General features: G+C 54.3%; 3 long non-coding RNA genes across 4 annotated transcripts; 2 read left to right on the top strand and 1 right to left on the bottom strand.

The window, feature by feature from the left end:
- The first annotated feature begins 30 nt into the window (after positions 1-30).
- On the top strand, positions 31-6,441 carry LOC114815573. The gene is made up of 3 exons (XR_003763368.2): positions 31-190; positions 5,058-5,371; positions 6,335-6,441. It is a non-coding gene; the product is annotated as an uncharacterized LOC114815573 (long non-coding RNA).
- LOC114815572 lies at positions 3,492-8,442 on the bottom strand. 2 transcript variants are annotated; one of them, XR_003763365.2, is made up of 4 exons: positions 8,272-8,442; positions 7,325-7,587; positions 5,190-5,357; positions 3,492-3,724 (listed from the first exon to the last, which is right to left on the bottom strand). It is a non-coding gene; the product is annotated as an uncharacterized LOC114815572 (long non-coding RNA). The 2 variants fall into 2 exon arrangements; XR_003763364.2 differs by lacking the exon at positions 7,325-7,587 and having other exon boundaries at positions 8,272-8,430.
- Positions 7,519-14,628, top strand: LOC103166678. Its single transcript, XR_484927.2, has 4 exons — positions 7,519-7,596; positions 12,409-12,539; positions 13,192-13,274; positions 14,469-14,628. It is a non-coding gene; the product is annotated as an uncharacterized LOC103166678 (long non-coding RNA).
- The last annotated feature ends 4,627 nt before the right edge of the window (positions 14,629-19,255 follow it).

Genomic DNA, 19,255 nt, shown 5'->3' with positions numbered 1-19,255 from the left:
ACCTGCAGTCTGAGAATTACATCTCTCGGAGGCCAGGGGCCTAAATTCCTCAGAATCTGCAGGGAGTGAGAACCAATCAGTAAGCGAGGCAGAGCCTTTAAATTTGCGAGAGAACTCTGGCTTCTTTTCTTCCATCTGCTGAGTCACACTCTGGCAGCCTTGCTGAATGTCCTGCCCCTCCAGCTGACTGGTGAGTACAAGAGCTCAGAACACTGTATCTTAGGAAGTTTGCTTGCGGGGGTGGTGTCCGTGTGTGTGTGTGTGTGGTAGTGTGCCTGCGTGCTTGCATGCGTATTTATGGAGGTATAAACCTTCAAATCTTTCACTCCCCAGGTGAAGAAAGGAATTATTGTGTCCAGCTCTGTGTGCTGGGGAGAGTCCGGAGGGGCTGTGACCTCCTCCTCTCTGGGTCCTCCAACCCTGCCGACGTACACTTTAGGTCACAATGGGCAGTGGCTTGAATCCTGGGGCCACGGTTGCATGAAGTCTTAAAGCCTGACAGGAGGCTTCCTGCTGGATGTCCTGCTCGCATCCATTCTCCAAACATGTCCGGCCCCTCCGTGCTGGGGAGCTGACTGCCTTCCGGGTCCTGGGGGTTGCTGTCGCGCCTTGTCACTTGGGGCTGAGTGTGGCCCATCACTTAAATTACTTCCATTATTTACGAGGCACGTACTATGTGCTGAGTGCCAGTCGGATCCAGGATAATCAGATCAGACTGTGTCTCACAGTCTCATGGGGCTCACAGTGTAAGGGAGAGGAAGAGCAGGTATCTCAACCCATTTAAAAGAAGAGGAAATTGAAGCCCAGAGAGATAAAGTAGCGTGAGGCAATGTAGCCTAGTGGAAAGAACTCAGGCCTGGGAGTCAGGGACCTGGTTCTATTTCTGGCTCTGTCTCTTGCCTGGCGTGTGACCTTGGACAAGTCACTCAACTTCTCTGTACCTCAATTTCCTCAATTTCCAGGAATGAGGATTAAATATCTGTTAAATGCAGGTATTAAAATTTAAATTAGATTAAATATAGATGGGGATTTAAATACCTGTTCTCCAGCCTGCTTAGGCTGTGAGTCCCAGGGAAGACAAGGGCTGTACTCGATCTCACTATCTTGTATCTACTCCAGTGCTTAATACAGTGCTTGGCACATATGTCAAATATCATTATTATTATTATTAGTAGTAGTAGTAGTGGTAGTAGTAAAACAACTTGCTCCAGGTCACACAGCGGGCCAGGGGAAGAGCTGAGGCTTGAACTCGGGTCTCCTGACTCCCACTCCTGTGTGCTTTCCATTAGGCCACACTGCCTTCCTAACTATACGAGCAAAAATCCACAGTGGCTTCCAGGAGCAAAGGAAGAAATAAGGGGTTTTGACGGGGGCCATTTCCCTCACACGTGGAGTGTGGACCACCCCTTCGCCTCTGCCCCCTTGAGACCACAGTTAGGCCCTCTCTTTGGACCACAGTCTTCTGTCTCAAGCCAAGGTGGGGGCTGGGGACAAAGGAGACCCAGGGCCAAAGCCAACCAAGACCCTTCTGGCCACCAGCTCCCCTGTGGATCTCAGTTGGCATTGGGCTGCCCCCACCCCATCTCTATGGGCACCCTCACAGATTTTGTGCCTTTGGTTTTCACATCCTCCCAGCCAACCACAGGGGCAGCTCCTCCCTGAGTCCAGAGCTTCCTAGGAGTCTGGGTGACACTTTTGAGGGCCCGTGGTGATGTGGACAGTACCTGTTCCTCGGGCCCTGCCGCTGACCCCAGCACTACGGGCTACTACAACTCCCCGAGTTCTGCCTGCCTTGCCCTGCTCCGGCCCGGCCCGGCCAAGCCACCCAGCAGTTTGGTCCTTTAGTTTCTGGGGGGCCAGAGTTGGGCATGCAAGGCCTGTCTGGGCCTAGGACCAGCAGCGATGGAGTGTGTGTGGTTGTCTTCGTCTCACAGCTTTTTCCCTATGCCTGTGGACGCCCGTGCACCTTTGTATGAGAAAATATCTTGACCCAAGAAGGGAAACATCCCAGGCTTTGGGCACTGGACAGCCACCCCAGTTCTGTGCAGAGCTGAGGCGGTGCAGGAGAGCCATGGGAGACCAGAGGGTCTGGGAGGGGCAAGGGGATAGGCTGGTTTGTCCCAAGATCCTTGTTTCTAGGGTGGCTGCGGCAGCTCATTGTTGGCATGAATTTGAGGAAGCAGAGTGAATCAGGGAAGCAATCACGGATCCAACCCTATATTCACTAGCAATAATTGCTGGGCAAAGAGAAATTGGCTCCCAACGTCGACGATGAGCAGTGCCTTTAGCGAACGGATGTGAATGGTGATTGAGCCCGAAGGCGGGAGTGTCGGGGAATGCTAATGAGACCGCCCGACTGCCGGCAGTGATCGTGGGTCAGGCTGGTGCGGGTCAGCCCCAGGTCAACCCCACCGTCCACTACAGTGGCCCAGAGTTCTGGCTCTCAGAAGAGCCCAGGACACTTGAAGCGACCAAGTTTCCCTCCCTCCATTCCATCCGCTCTCTATCCCTGACACACCCAAGCTCACCACCTCTGCTTGTCCCCCACAAACCTGTTTGGACTCTCCTGACTCTGACCCGTTGCCCATACCCTCCTCCCTCCTTCATGTCCCTAAGATCACTCCACCCCACTTTCAGAGCCTCCTGAAGAGCCACCTCCTCCGGGAGGCATTCCTTGATAGATCCCCACCTTCTTACCAACCTGGATTTTCACAGCTCAATCTTGGACCCGTCCTCGGTGAGATCACTCGGCACAGTCCGGTAACCGTGTGCCATACTGGATGCCTCCTGAAGGCAGAACACTATACCGGGGCTGTTTGACGCGGGCACAACTGGCTGACCCCACCTCGTACCAAGCTCCTTGCCAACTATCGGGAATTGGGCCAGGGCTGAGTCACTTGGGATGGACTGGGAGGCTGTCCACCCTGCTTCTCTCCTTCCTCCTCCCCTAGGTGTCAAGGAAAATTCTCTCTTCTCTCAGTGAAAGCCCGGCCTGCTTCTTCCTGCTCCTCCAACCGCCCTTTCTCCTCTCAGCCGAGGGGCAGGTCGAGCCCTTGGGTCTCTACTAAAGTACTACTAATCCGCCACAAACTTTGGGAAGGAGGGGCACATCACCCGTGAGACTACATTCCCTCCCCGGTGGGTGTGCTTCCCCTCTCCGCCCCCCCCCCCCCCGGCCAGGTACCTCCTCCTCTTCTTGCCTACTCCCTCACCCATGGCCGTTCCCATTCTCCCTAGGCATGATCCTTCCACCCCGCGGCCCCTTCCTTCTTTCTTTGGGCATGCTCCTTTGTCCACAGATGGATTTCCCCCCATGGGCACATTCCCTCTCCCCTCTTTCTCAAGGATACACTCCCCCTACCCTCTCCGCAGCCCAGCCCAACCCTGGGGACACTCCCTCCCCGTGGGTGCTTTCCCCGGGGTAGTCCAGCCCAGCCCCTTTAGTAATGTACCTGGAACGGTTTCATTATGAAAGGGAATTAAAGTATTCTAAATTCTGGCAGGGAAACAATTTAATTAATCCAGGGGAATTAGGCTAGAAATTGCATCTGAAGCTCTCTGAAAAGCAGGCATCCAGTCATGGGACCTTGCATATTCCATCAGATTCACAGTCCAGACAAGCAAGGCAACGTTATGTCCTAGAACATTCCTGGTATCGGTGCAGAACTTTCAAGTTCCCAAAGTCCTTTCTCTTCAGTTATCTCATTTTCTCTTCAGAGGGTCCCTAGGAGACAAGGGGAAAGGTCTCATTCTCCCCATTTTGCAGATGAGGAAACTGAGACCCAGAGAGGTAAAAGTGATGTACCCGACCGAGGGCCCACAGCTGGCCAGTGGAACCCTGTTTTCCCAACTCCCAGCTCCACAGTCCCTGCACTAGACCCCACTGCCTCTGAGAAAGTCAGAATGAGCCAGGGAAATTTTCTTAGTACCTGGATCTTTAATGATCCCATCTGCCTCGGACAGACTCCCACTTTATCCCAAGCCCCCTTGGCCAAAGAGCATCACCCACCTTCATGCCCCTCTAGGAGATGATAACTAGAAACGTGGGAAGGAATAGTTCTGAATTTCCAGGAAGTGATGGGAGAAGACCCGTTTCAAGGTTAACGTGGAGCAGACACCCTCATCACTTCTGTCCTTTCAACTCTTCGTCGCCAGAGCTGAACTGGACTGAGCTCTATACTAGGTTCCTGCTTTGGGCCCAGTGCAGTAGTAGGTGTCTCCTGTAGGACAGAGCGCCGTACTGGGAGCCTCCTACGGGCAGAGGACTTGTGTCAGATCCCTCCTGGGCAAGAGCACACAGTTCCCTCAAGCATCCTGGTCCCCCTGACCAGCTGCAGATTTCTGACCTGGCTCCCAAAATCCGATCTGTCAGTTGGTTGATTGACTGACTGTTCGGGGGCCGCAGGAAGGAGTCCTGAGTCAGCCACTCTACACCTGCGCTAAGAACAAACCGGATCTGGGGAAAAAACCATCAGTCTGGGCATTTCGCCTTCCTCTCCACAACTCTGCCCTCCGCTCCCAGGTGTGGAAGGCTGTCGGAAGCCTCTGGCAAAGCCGTGTGGCCCGCGGGGGCATGGACGGGAGCACGTGGCCAGCCTAGAAAGAATTGAGCTGATGTCGAAAGGAAGGGCACACACACGATAAGAGGTTGGACGGTGAAGATGGGTCCGGAGGCGCGCTCGTGTGGAAGGGTGGAAGGAGGAAGGCAGGGCTGGGTGTGGGTAGGCGAGTGTGGTCAGCAAATGAGGAGGTGGGTGGGTGTAGAGGGAAGGGGTGGGTGCGTGCAACCGGTGGAGGACATGGGTGGGCATCGAGGGGAGGGGAGAGGAAGGCAAGCTGGGCATGCGTGGTCAGCCTGGGAGGAGGTGGGCGGGTGTTGAGGGGAGAGGTGGGAGTGCTCGGTCGGTCAGTGGAGGAGGTGCCTCATGTTCAGGCCTCAGAGGGGTCTCCGTGGCCTGACCCCCATCCATCCCCCCACGGTCCCCTTCACATGGACACAGTCCCCCGACCCTGACGACAGTCTCTCCCCAGCATACTTCCCACATTTCTCGTTCCAGGTTCCTCTACCCCTGACATGGACACGGCCACGGTCTCCACTTCACCGCCCCCTCCAAACTGGCTACAACCCCCTCTTCGGTGGCCACAGCCCCTCCCTTCCTCCACTGGCCCCGGCCCACATACATACTCACAGACTCCCTGTGGCCAAAGACTGGGAAATGTGGAGGGGATTGATTGATTGGAAAACCAGCAGCATTTAACCAGACCGACTGTACAGATGTGGAAGAAATTCTCTCTCAGAGACACTCATCGAGGGTTCTCGGCATCCACTGAGTCATCTTCGAAATGAAGGGCATCTACTGTTTGGCACAAGGTAAGCGCTTAATCAATGCAATGAAGGGCACGATAATAATAATGCTGATTGTGTTGAGTGCCTACTGTGTACAGAACACTCTATTAAGCTCTTAGGAGAACCCACCCTCAAGGAGTTTACAATCTAGCAAGAGAGATAAACACTAAAATAAATTACAAATTGTTGGAAGTGATAGAGTGTAAAAATACATGCTTTGGGAAAATGGATGGTCTGAAGTGTCAGACCCCGGGCCCATGTCCTACCTCTGGCCTGGAATGCCCTCCCTCCTCACATCTGCCAAACTAGCTCTCTTTGCCCCTTCAAAGCGCTACTGAGAGCTCACCTCCAGGAGGCCTTCCCAGACTGAGCCGTCCCTTTCCCTCTGCTCCTTCTCCCCTCCCCATCGCCCCTATTCCCTCCCTCTGCTCTACCCCCTTCCCCCCCTCCCAGAGCACTTGTGTATATTTGTACATATTTATTATTCTATTTATTTTATTAATGATCTGTTGCCGACCTGTACTTTCCAAGAGCTTAGTACAGTGCTCTGCATACAGTAAGCGCTCAGTAAATACAATTGAATGAATAAATGAGTATATAAACTGAGATTAGAAAGTAATCAAGGGAAACCTCCTAAAGGAGGTGTGATTTCAGAAGTGCTTCAGTCTGGCTTCTGCCCCCTTCACTTGGTTTGAATGGTATTTGTTATGTACTTACTATGTGCCTGGTACTGTACTAAGCACTGGGTTGTCAAGTTGGACACAATCCATTTCCCACAGGGGGCTCACAGCCTTAATCCCCATCTTACTGATGAGGTAACTGAGGCACAGAGAAGTGAGGCGACTTGTCCAAGGTCACCCAGCAGGCAAGTGGCAGAGCCGGGATTAGAACCCAGATCCCCGGACTCCCAGGCCCATGCTCCGTCATTCATTCATTCATTCAATCTTATTTATTGAGTGCTTACTGTATGTTTACTCTGTCCAACAGGCCACGTTCCTTCTCTTCACTCACTCCATGGAAACTAAGTTCACCGAATGACCACCTTCTTGCCAAACTAAAAGACCTCTACTCCAACCTGATCCTCAACCTCTCAGCTGCCTTTGACACTGTGGACCACCCCCTTCTCCTGGAAATATTATCTAGCCTTGGCTTCAGTGACGGTGTCCTCTCCTGGCTCTCCTCCAGTCTTTCAGACCGCTGCTTCTCAGTCTTTTTCGCAGGCTCCTCTTCTGCTTCCCATCTTCTAACTGTGGGAGTCTCTCAAGGCTCAATTCTGGGTCTCCATCTAATCTACATCTGAATCCATTCCTTCAGAGAACTCATTCACTCCCACTGTTTCCATTAACAGCTTTACATGGATGATTCCCAAATCTACCCCTCCGGCCCTTACCTCTCTCGGTGCACACGGTGTCGGTGCACGGTGTCGGGTCAGGGGAAGAAAGTGGACTTTGCCCCAAGTCCCAAACATAGAGGAGGGGGCTCAGCCAGTGCTGGGGGTGGGGGGCGGTCAAGACCCTGGAATTTCTCCACGATGGCAGGCCGCTGTGCTGGGGAATGAGTGGGCCAGAATTTCTCCATGGGCTTGGACGCACAGAGCACTGATCCTCACCAAACTGATCAGTGGTATTTATTGAGCTCCTACTGTGGGCACCAAACCCCCAGCATTCCTTCAGTAGTATTTATTGAGCGCTTACTATGTGCTGAACACTGTATATGCACCCATTCCTGGGGATTTTTCTTTTTTGAAATATCCCACAACCGTATGTCTGATGTATTGCAGAGGCCGTCCCCACAGTAGGGGCCCATTTCAGTGCTCTACGGCCAAGCGACACCCAGGGCAGCTCTCTGAATGCGAGAAGCGCCCTGAACAGCTCTCTGCCACCAAAAGGCCGTCAAGAAATACTGATGAATGAGTGAACTAGCCCAAGAGCGCATTACGAATTCCTCTCTGCTCTTCACCACCTTCCACAGACTCACCCCTCTCCTGCACCGTGCAGCTCGCCGGGACTGAAATAGGGATTTCCCGAGTGGGAAGGGCAGGGGAACAGGATCTGGGAGGGAGCCGGGCGGGCAGAAGAGTCGGGATTGGGACTGAGAGCAAGAACTTGTCGATGTAGGGGCCGCAAGGCCGGGGACTCCCACTCAGCAGTCAGCCGGCCTGGGCCTTACGCATGCGTCGCCCCGGCAGCTCCAGGCATGTGATCTGCGTGTGCTCTCCCAACCGCTCGGTACCGTGAGCCCTGCAACCGGTAAGTACTCGGTAAATACAACCGACTGATTAATCTGCGACGAGAGGCGAGATCTGAAGGGCCCAGCCCCAGCCGTGACCTGCCCCACAGCCGAACCGCACGGGCCCTGACCACCGGGCAGAGTGCACTGCTGTCCAGCAGCGTGGATGGCGTTGCTCCCTGCGCTAGGGGAAGGAGTACAGCGCTTAGAGTAGTGCTCTGCACGCAATAGGCACTCAGTAAATACCACCGATTGAAGATTTTTCAGCTACCACAGACGGAAAGGCTTTGCTTTTCCCAGAAATGGCTTGCCGGCTGGAAACCAGGACTTTTCACCCCAGCCCGTGGCGACACCTTGCCCCTGCACCTCACCCCCGGTCACTCCAGACGAGGGACGTGCAACTCCACGGGCCAGGTCTGCCCTTGGCGGCTGCAGGGTGGGAGGATGGGTTCGGGGGGAGGGTGGGAGTGCACCTCCTCACCATACACACACAGACCCCCTTCTCTTCTCCCTCCCAGGGGGACTGAAAGTGCCGAGGGAAGCGGGAGAAAGGGTGCCAGGGACTTACTCCCCTGCTGGCCTGCTGGCTGATTTGGGGCGAGTCCTTTTACCTCTCCCGTCCCCCCCCCCCCGCCCGCCCGGCTACCTCCGCTTTAAAGTGGGATTAATTCCAAGAGACCAACCAGGGTACCTACCAAACTGGCGAGGGCAGAAATGACATCAGCGTTGCGAAGGCTCTTTGGAAAATAAAGTGCTCGAAAAACAATCCCGTAAATGGGCTCTTCCGGGCTGCTGGAGCGAGCACGCGGCCGGGGCCGGCTGCCGGGCCGCCGTCTCCATGGAGACCGAGCGCGGCCGGTCCCCTCCCCCGCCGGGGCTGGACCAGTGCCCGTGGAAACGGGAGCTTGCAGGGGCCCGCGGGATGGAGGGAGGGAGGGATGGAGTGGCGGGGGGACGGGATGGGGGGCGGGATGGGGGACGGAGGGAGGCGCGGGTCCCGCTCCTCTGCCCCCCTCCCGCCAGCCCCCCCAAACGTCGTCCCTCGGGGAGCCCTGCCCGCCCCTCCCGCCTCCCGGGGGGCCGAGAAAAACCGAGCGGGAAGCCCCCGGCCCGCGGAATACCCACGCTGATCATCGTGATGATAATAATGTCGCTCTCGGGTAAGCGCTTACTATGTGCCAAGCACCGTTCTAAGCGCTGGGGGAGATACAAGGTCATCAGGTGGTCCCACGTGGGGCTCACAGTCTTCATCCCCATTCTACAGGCGAGGGGACTGAGGCACAGAGAAAGCACAGAGAAGTGAAGTGACTGGCCCAGAGTCACACAGCTGTCAAGCTCCCTCCCCCTACACCTCCCCTCAGCTAAGCCCCCTTTCCCTCTGCTCCTCCCCCTCTCCCTTCCCCTCCCCTCTGCACTGCGCTCATTTATATAGATTTTTATTACCCTATTTATTTTGTTAATGAGGTGTACATCTCCTTGATTCTATTTATCGTGATGATGTTGTCTTGTTTTTGTCCGTCTGTCACCCCCGATTAGACAGTAAGCCCGTCATTGGGCAGGGATTGTCTCTGTTGCCGAATTGTACATTCCAAGCTCTCAGTACAATGCTCTGCACATAGTAAGAGCTCAATAAATACTACTGAATGAATGAAAGTGGCAGAGCCGGGATTAGAACCCTCGACCTCTGATTCCCAAGCCCGGGCTCTTTCCACCGAGCCGCGTTGCTTCTCTTGACGACGCTTGCTTCGTGATAATGCCTCTCTTGCTTCGTGATGATGATGGACTTAGTGTCTGCTGCGCCTGTCCATCACTACCTGCCAAGAGTTTGGGGTGGGTGCCCCTTACTACAGAAGGGGAACTTGAGTCTCAGAGGTGTCTTGCCCCGGGTCGCCCGGAGGGTCAGTGGAAGAGCTGGGATTAGAAGCAAGTCCTGAGCTCCAGTCCGGCGCACTTCCATTAGACCACACTGTCTTCCCAGTAAAAGTGACCCGACCCGGCCCAGCCATCCCTCCCTCCCAAGCAGCACCGATCCGAGCTGGTGGTTGGATTGAGGCCCTGACTCCACTGGGCCAACTCTGCTGGCCCGGGAGGCCGGGCTCCCGGAAAGCCTGACGTTCAGTGTACCCTGCATTTCTCCCCATTTTGCGCCACATCTTGCAGCCCAGGTCTCGGAGTCTCGCGAGCTGTGGGATCTTGCAAGTCCAGGCCAGCAGCGCTGGAGAGCCCTCAATCCCACCAGGGTGCCCCTAGATCTTGATCTGATGGGAAGAGTAAAATAATTCCAAAGAGAGGATGCTTATTCTAAAGATGGCTTTATTGTACTAGGTTGATAAATGGCCCGTTTCACAGCTTTCCATCCATTCTCTTAGCGAGAAGTAGCGAAAAATGACTTAATTAAAGCTGAGTTACAGGGTGTGAGGCACGTTTGTTTGGAAAAGGCTGCGGGCACAGCTGGGCCCCGGGGGTGCCGGGAAGGAGACAAGCTGGCACTGTGCAGTGTGGGGGGCATCGGGTCCTAGGCACCGTTAGGAAGCCCCCGGGGCAAAAATCTTCTTTTTGTGTTAGATCGGCCCTGCTGTGCCACTCTGGATTCCTGAGCAAGTTCGGGGTGTATGCTCAACAAATACCGTGATTATTATGCACCAAGGGCAGGGTATCAAGACGCTGGGGGAAGTAGGGCACTTTTTGCATCAAGACACACCGGGAAGAGCACTTTTACCAAGTTCTTACTAAGAGCCAAGCACTGTACTAAGCACGGAGATAGGGGTGAGAATCAGATCGGATATAGTCCCTGTCCCACATAGACTCACAGTCATAGAGGGAGGGAAAACAATATTTTTACCAACCTTTTACAGGAGAGAAAAATGAGGCCCAGAGAGGTCGAGTGACTTGCCCAAAGTCACACAGCAGGCGAGTCATGACGCTGTAGGCTGGAGAGATGCAAGCCAAGGACAGATGGAGTTGGGTAAACCAGGAGAGTGGAGGTCAGGGCAAACACGGTGCCAAACTCCACGGCTCCAGAACGAGGGCACCCAGTGGTGTTTGAAGATGGCTCCATGTCTTTCCTGAGCCCGTGATAAGCAGGAGGAATCTGTTCCTACAGAGAGCAATGCGGTGGGTGCAAAAGGGGTGTGGATAAATTCACAGATGAGTAGTCTGTAATGAGAGACCAGAGGGACAGTCAGGGGTGTTGGGTGGTCTGGGCTGGGTCACTGGGGGCGAGTCAGGGTTGGAGAGCTGGAGTCAGGAGTGTTGGATGGAACAGGCTGCGTCGCTGGGCTAGAATCAGGGGTGTTGGATGACTTGTGCTGGGTCACTGGCGGAGTCAAGGATGGAGAGTGGGGAGTCAAGGATGTTTGGCAGTTCTTGCCAACAAATGATGTCTCTCCCTGGTATGGGACAAAGCCTTGACCACACTCCAGGGCAGAGATCTGGGCAGACTGTGCCAGCCATGCCCCATCCTCAGGCCATCATGCCCTGAGGCAGATATCCGTACACCTGACCTGTTTACCAGTCCCCTGTCATGTGCCCCTCTGCCCCGCCTGGTCCCACCATGCCAGCGTCCAGTATTTTCACCCTTCCTGCTCCAGCGCTACCAGCCTGACATTTGGGAGCCCGTGGCTCGATCACACAAAACCATTTCCAGTGTTTACCATTCTCTTCCTCCATCTCTCACATAGCAGCCTGCAGCAGCACACTGTCCTGGCCCCTTCCCTCAGCACCACCACCTGGGGACAGGGTGGGCTCAGGCTGTCAGGAGGGCATTCCATGGAAATTCTGGTCTGAGGATAGCATAGCTTGAAAATTCAGTGTGATCTAGTAGAAAGAGCAGGGGCCAGAGAGTCAGAGCACCTGGATTCTAATTTTGGTTCCACGACTTGCCCGCTCTGGGACCTTGGGAAAGTCACTTAACTGCTCTGTGCCTCAGTTTCCACTAATGTAAAATAGTGGCTACAAACCTGTTCTCCCTCCATCTAAGACTTAAACTCGATATGGGAAAGGCGCTGTGCCTGATTTGCGTATATTGTACCTTCCCCAGAACTTAGCACAGTGCTTGGCACATAGTAAGACTTAACAAATAGCACATTTATTATTATTAATTTCATTATTATTAGTGCAGAGAGCCCGGAAGTCAGGAATCCAGTTTCTAGTTCCAACTCTGCCTCGGGCAAGTCACTTGACCTCTCTGGGCCTCATGATCATGATATTTGTCAAGAGTTTTCTATGTGTCAAGCACTCTTCTAAGCACTGGGTTAAATACTAGTCAAACAGCTTGGACACAGGTTCTGTCTTTTATGGGGCTCACAGTCTAAATAGGAGGGAGAACAAGTATTTAATCCCCACTTTACAGTTGAGGAAACTGAGGCAAAGAGAAACTAAGTGACTTGACTTGGGTAACACAGCAAGCAATTGCCGAGCCGAGATTAGGACCCGGGTTCTCTGTCTTCGCAGGCCCATGCTCTTTTCTCTTTCCACAAGGCCACGCTGCTTCCTCCGGTCTGTAAAATGGAGGTAAAATCCTTGCTCTCCTTCCCTCGTACACTATGAGCCCCATGAGGATGGGGACGGCGGCAGACCTTATTATCCTGCATCCACTCCAGTGCTCAGTGCAGTACTTGGCATAAAGGTAGCACTTAATAAATACCATAAAGTGCAGGACCTTGTCAAATTCTGTGCCTTGCTCCAGTCCAGGCGGGATTCCTGGCAGTTCTGGGCTGCCCACTTCCATCCGTGAGCAAGAGGCTCGTGAAAAGAAAACCAAAGAATCCTGCTCCCGCCTGCTGTTGCCTGAATCTGCCTACTTCCTCCCAACCCTGCCCCCTCTCCCCTAGGAACACGTCTGCCTGGACACAAGCCTCCTTTCTACGGCAGAAGGTTGCCCCAGGAGACGGCGCTGAAGCCCTCTGGCTCCTCCAGAGGAGAGGAGATGACGGATGGCAACGGGACTCCCCCACCGGCCTGTGTCAGTCGGCTTAGGGGTGGTGGTGCCGGCGGCAGCGGTGACGGTGGTAGGGGGAGTGTATTGAGCACCTACTGAATGCAGTGTCCTGTACTAAGCAGTTGGAACCTGGCCAAAGGGCAGCCTGCAGGCCCCTGGTGGAGCGGGGATGTGGTCCGGCCCCATCCCTGCCCTTCCCTGACCCCGGTCCCTGGGCAGGACTGGTCCTCCCCGGGGCCTGCAGCAGCTAGCTGTCCTTTGTAGTCAGCCAGACAACCAGTCAATCATATTTATTGAGCGCTTACTGGGTGGAGAGCACTGTACTAAGCTCTAGGGAGAGTACGCTGTAACAATAAACAGACACATTGCCTGTCCGCAAGGAGCTTATAGTCTAGAGAGGGGGACAGACATGGATAGAAATAAATAAATCACAGATACGTACATAAGTGCCGTGGGGCTGAGAGGGGGGATAAATACAGGGAGAAAGTCAGGGTGACGAAGAAGGGAGTGGGAGAAGAAAGGATAGTTTAGTAAGGGGCGGCCTCTTGGAAGAGAGGTGCCTTCAGTAAGGCTTTGAAGGAGGGCAGAGCCACAGCTGTGGGACTAGAGTAGGGTAGGGCCTGTCAGGAGGGAGGATCAGTGATACCCTATCAACAGGTGGGTGCTTGTGCTATAGGTTCCTGAGCAGTGACCGATTAGGAATCATCCACATTCCCGCCGGACGCCCCCGGGCCGACAGTACACACTGCAACGGGCAAGGTGGGTGTCATCGGAGTTCTTTTTTGCAGTGAAGGAGAAGAGGACAAGACAAGCTCTCTCCTCCCTCTCTGCCCAAAGACCGCCCCCAAATCCCAGCACCAACAGCCCCACAAACCCGCCAGCTAGTGACGGCAGGGCCTGACTGCCTCTGTTCAAGGGGCAAATGTCGATTCTCAATGGTGGGCGAGGCCTTCCCTGCTCTTTCAGTTTGACAGTGTCTCCCACCATCTCTGGAGCCCCTGAACCCCCCATGTCTGATTTAGTAGGTGCGTCTGGGGGTGGGGTGAAACCTACGTGTATTCAGTCGTGCTCTGTTGCCGGGGATGCCACTGGTGACAGGGAGGTGGGCCCGTCTGTGCATGTGTGTGTGGTTGGGACAGACCTCTGAGGACAACACTCCTTCCAGCTACACTGCGGACATGTAAAGGTAGCCCACGCTGCCCCTCGGTATTCCCTCAGGCCATGGAGAGCAGCTCCTCTCACCGTTTGCTGCCCACCCTCCTGGTCTGTCCATGCTCCATTGTAATGTCTGAGACCGGTTTTCAAATGGGAGTCTTTCCAGGAGATGCAGCGTGGTCCAGTGGAAAGAGCCCGGGCTTGGGAGTCAGAGGATCTGGGTTCTAATTCCAGCTCCACCACTTGCCAGCTGGGTGACCTAGGACAATTCATTTCACTTCTCTATGGCTCAGTTTCTTCCTCCGTGAAATAGGAATTCAATATCGGTTCTCCCTCCTCCTTAGATCATATGGGACAGGAACTGTGTGGGGCCTGTTTATTTTGTATCAACCCCAACACTCAGCACAGTGCTTGGCAATACTGAGTGCTTATGCTTATTAAACACCACAATTATGATTATTGTTATTGGCATAGTGCAGAGCTGAGCTAGGAGTGTGTCTCTCAGCAGCTCCTGGGGTGTCCTGCTGTAGTCTATTCTCCACATGCAGCCCTCCTGGCAGAGCTGCACTGCTGTGAACTCCACCTCGGTGTCGGTGAGCCGCACCCCCTCGCTGCTGGGACTCCTGTCCTGCAGGTAGTGGGCAGTGAGGATCGGGGGTGAGGGGTGTGTGAGGTTATTGAGAAGCAGAGGGTTCTGGCATCTGGCCCCAGGAGCAGGGGGAAATGCACAGAGGTCTGGCAGGTACAACATGAACCATTCAGCTCTGGGGCAACATGACCTTCTCCTTCTCTCCGAAGGGCGCGACGAGATCGCAGGAGGATGGCACCTGAACCACGCAACACCCTGGCTTCGGGGTCTCTGAGCAGAGCCTGTGGACAAGGCAGAGGACAGGGGGTGCTGCCGGTCATCCCTCTCCTGGCTGGCCGAGCTCTAGTTGGAGGAGGGGGCTGCATATTCTTTGGCAGATGGGGATGGAGGGTGGGGACCATAGAGGGAGGGGAGACAGTCTCAGAGGAACCGAGGTCAGAATTGAGTCCTGAGAATATTTTGGGATGGAAGAGGCATTTAGGGAACATTTCTAGCGTTTTTTAAAATTTTTCCTGTGAAAACAAACCATCCCTGCTATTTCATGTAATTTTATTTTCATAGTAAGTGATTAAATTGAGATGGCAGCATGGCCTGGTGGAAAGAGGTGGGTCAGGAAGTCAGGAAACTGAGTTCTGGTCCCAGCTTTGCCACTGGCCTGCTGTGTGACGTTGGACAAGTCACATACCCTCTCTGGGCCCCAGTTTCCTCATCTGTAAAATGGACATAAGATGCCTTCTCTCTCTTCTTCACAGGTATGGTGGGAAGATAGAATGAAATAACTGATGCAAAAGCATTGTGTAGATTCAAAGGATCATTACATCAAGAGGAGAAGTATATTTTCAAGAGTGTGGGTGCGTGCACGTACGAGGGCACACACAAACATAAGTTTTCCTTTGCACTTGGAAAAGGCTGGGTTGTATTCATGTGTCAGCATCTTAGATGTCTCATTTTGATTTGATCTTGCTTTCATTCAATGTCTCCTATAGGGGTCTGCAGGGGATTGGGGAAAACCTAGTGTTATCTCATTTTGTCTCTTTTGAATAACACGTCACGCCAAGTGACTATGTTCTCACCACACGACTGGCTTCTTCTAGACCTTCCGCTCACTACTTGCCTGGAAGACTGAATGGGAAGGCTTGTTTTACGCTTAATTTTACTTTTCTAATAACCTCTGTGCCCTCCTCTCTCTTCTCTTTACTCGCACTTTTCAGCAACTGGTTGGGTCTCCTGTCGTCACCCATTCTTCTCACTTGTCCCCTCCCAATGCAAGTGTGTTGTGGTGTTCAATGCTAAAAGACTGACTTTGCTGTAGGACTTGGTTGTTTGGGAGCCCATTCACCTCCACATCAAACAGAAACTCTTTACTATTGGCTTGAAAGCACTCAATCACCCTGCCCCCTCCTTTCTACCTTGCTGATTTCCTTCTGCGACCCAGTAAGCTCCCTTTGCTCCTCTAACGCCAACCTAGTCACTGTACCTTGAGCCTCATCTATCTATCTGCCCACCCCTCACCCACATCCTTCCTCTGGCCTGGAAATCTCTCCCCCTTCCTGTCAGACGATCACTCTCCCCCACCTACAAAGCCTTATTAAAATCCCATCTCCTCCAAGAGACCTTCCCCAGCTAAGCCCCCAGTTCCCCTAATCCCTCTCCCTTCTACGTTGCCTTTGTACTTGAATCTGTACCCTTTAAGCACTTGGTATTCATCCTACCCTCAGCCCCACACCACTTACGTGTAAATTCATAATTTGTTTTAATGCATGCATCCCCCTGCATGCATCCCTGAGGATGGGAAACATGTCTACCAACTCTGTAATACTGTACTCTCTCAAGCACTTAGGATAGAACTCTGCACGAAGTGCTCAATAAATACAAATGATTGATTGATTGACCCTGTCCTGTGATTTGATGCTCACAATAACCTTAAGTGTTGCAGATGGAACCAGTCCAGACTCAGTCAATCAATCAAAAGGCACGCTGGTCTTGCCCTCCTGGATCAATATCTATTTTCTTGCTTTTAGTTGCATCTTAGTACAGCATGCTGCCTAGCTAACAGAATTCTTGATGCCATTCAGTTCTGTGTTGCCAGTGAAAATCTCTGGTTGGGTGTAGTGTTTCGTGGTGAGAGGGTTTTATACCTTGCTGCAGCTTTTTGTCAGGTTTTTCATCAGTCCATAGACCCAGTCTGTGTCTATCAAGCAGTCCCCAGTCATCTGTGTGTCTTCACGGTGTGACTCTCCAGGATCCAGCAGCATTCCTGCAGAATGTACAATCGAAGACCTACTTGTCAGGACTGAGGTAAGATTTTAGGCTTTACTGAGGGGACCTTATGCATACCAAAGGTCTCCATTAGCAATCCAAAACACAACTCTGTCAACAGATACCACTACCCAGGTAGCACACTAGGCAGTGGGGCATGGATAGAAAACTGCACCAAGAAGCTCAACCTGTTCTTTGGGACATTGACCAAGTTGAGGCCAAAGGAGCATCAAGCTTCATATGAAATTGAAGAATTACAAAGCTGAGATGGTGTCCAACCTTCTATCGGGCCCTGAAGACCAAAAATGCCACAGAAGGCACATCCAGGGCCACCCATCAGACTCACATCACATCAGCCAGCAGGGCAGGATGATTTACAGCTGGATGAGGGGACCCAATCAACTCACCAGCACTCACCAGCTCATAGCCTCGTTGTTGTGGTGGGTGGGGTGTGAACAGAGAATGAAGACAGCAGGATACTTAAACGACTGCTGTATAAGGACCTGATGGACTCACAAGCCAGCGGAGCAATGAATGGTTTAAAGCCTCAGTGCAGCAGCCTCAGGCTCTACAGAGTAAGAGGGGTCTTTGGGGAGATGCTGCCGTGGACAGGGAGCCTGGTGGGCAGCGATCAGGGGCAGGGCTGCCCTCCTAGAGCAAAGCCTTTGTGAAGAAGACTCTAGAAACCAGAGACAGTCTCTGGGCAGGACAAAACCCTCAGTGCAGGGAGGACCCAGTGCAGGAGTGTGTGTCGCTCCCACGTCGTCTGCCCCCCACACAGCCAAGGACAGGATCTCTCCACCTGGGCCACCATCTCTGAACCTGAAAGGGAATGTGATCTAGTGGAGAGACCACAGAAGTGGGAGTCAGGGGACCTGAGCTCTAATCCCAGCTCTGTCACATCTGCTCTGGGTCCTTGGACAAGTCATTTAACTTTCCCGTACTTCAGTTACTTCATCTGTAAAGTAGGGATTAAATCCTCCCTCCTACTTTGGTTGTGAGCCCTATGTGGGGCAGGGATTGTGTCCAACCTGATTATCGTCTATTTACCCTGGTATTTAGAACAGTGTCTGGTACATAGTAAGTGCTTAACAAATACTTAAAAAAAAAAATAAAGGGAAGGAGATGCCACCGCTCCACAGCCCTACAGCCCCACTGCAGCATAGAGAGGTTACTGGGTGGGAAAAAGCCCATGAAATGTGATGGAAAACCAAAGCCTCTCCCACCTACCCTAGCCAGGGCTGAAGGGGACCATTCGCCCTTTGCACTAGGCCAAGAGATCAGTCCCCAGATGGGTTGGGCGACCCGTGGCAGGCCATCAGCGCTTAGAACAGTGCTCGGCACATAGTAAGCGCTTACCAAATACCAACATTATTATTAGTATGAGCTGCCCTCGGGATCAGTCCTTTAATCACTCTCCGGGCCTGGGCACTTGGACTGAAGCGCGTCCGCCCAGAGAGGCCAGTCCGGACTGGCAAAGGGCTCCAGGCCACAGCTGCAGTCGGGGTCAAAGAGGACAGGCCCTCACCTCCAGAGGGCAAAGGCGAGATGGACAGGTGCCTGGACGGGCAGACGAGTGTGCAACGGGGGGTTGGGACAGATGTTCATGAAGTTGAGAGGATGGATAGCTTTGGGGCCTGGGTGAAAGGCGGATGGATGGATGGATGGATGCATGGATGGACGGATGGATGGATGGAATGGAATGGATGGATGGATGGATGCAGGCATGGTGGGAAAGACAGACCAGGGCTGGGGAGATTCAGAGCAGACATTCTGGGCCTCTGCCCCAAGCCCCCTAAGTGAGCAGGTAGAAGTCCACCACTACTTCCAAAACACACACCCACCCCACCCCGCCCCGCCCAAACCCTCCCCTCCCCTCCCGCACCCCTCGAGCTGAACTGGGCCAGGAGCTGTGAGAGAACAGAGGGAGAGAGAAAGTACTGGCCACAGCCCCTCCCAGTTATCCTGCCCTCGGTTCCTCCTCCCCAGTTACCCAGCGACTTGTATAGTTGTAGTTTCTTCCCCTCGAGCCCAGATCCACGGGTCCGGGGCTCCCGGACGCGGAGCCCTTAGGTCCAGGCAGGTGCGTGTCTTGGTGGGGGAGGGTCGGGGGTGGGGGAGAAAGGGGGCGCGAGGGATGGGGGAGCTTCCCTTCCCGACGCGGTTGCCTAGGATGCGTGTTGTTGGTCCAAGAAACGCCCCTCCTCCTTTTCCCTTCTCCTTCTCCTCCTCCTCCTCCTTCTCCTCCTCCTCCTCCTCCTCCTCCTCCTCCCGGCTCCCCCTCCCTTCCCGCTCTCCGTCCAGCCCCCCGCCCGCCCCTGCGCTGCGCTGCGCTGCGCTGCGCTGTGCCCGGAGCCGGGGCCGCCGCCCGCCCGCCCGCGGGGGAGATTTCCAGTGGCTGGTGGGGGGACGGTCCGGCCCTCGGCCCTCGGCCCCCGGCCCCGGTGCCTTCGCCGCCCCCCCCCCCCTCCATCCTCCGGCCCTGCCCCCCGCCCCTCCCTCTCTCCCCCTCCCCCCACCCCCATTGGCACGGCAGCCGCGTGGGCAGGGGCTGGGCAGGGGCTGGGCAGGGGCCGGGGCCGGGCCCGAGTGGGCTCAGGGCTGGGCAGGGGCAGGTCCGGGGGCAGGACCGGGGGCCAGGGCCGGGGGGGCAGGGCCGGGGGGCAGGGCCGGGGGGCAGGGCCGGCTCCCGCGGCTTCGCTTTCGGCTTCTCCCGGAGCAGCAGACAGGACAAGAC

This window comes from Ornithorhynchus anatinus, chromosome 12 (genome assembly GCF_004115215.2).
Source record: "Ornithorhynchus anatinus isolate Pmale09 chromosome 12, mOrnAna1.pri.v4, whole genome shotgun sequence".
Taxonomy (NCBI): domain Eukaryota; kingdom Metazoa; phylum Chordata; class Mammalia; order Monotremata; family Ornithorhynchidae; genus Ornithorhynchus; species Ornithorhynchus anatinus.
This window is presented reverse-complemented; position numbering and strand designations above follow the sequence as displayed.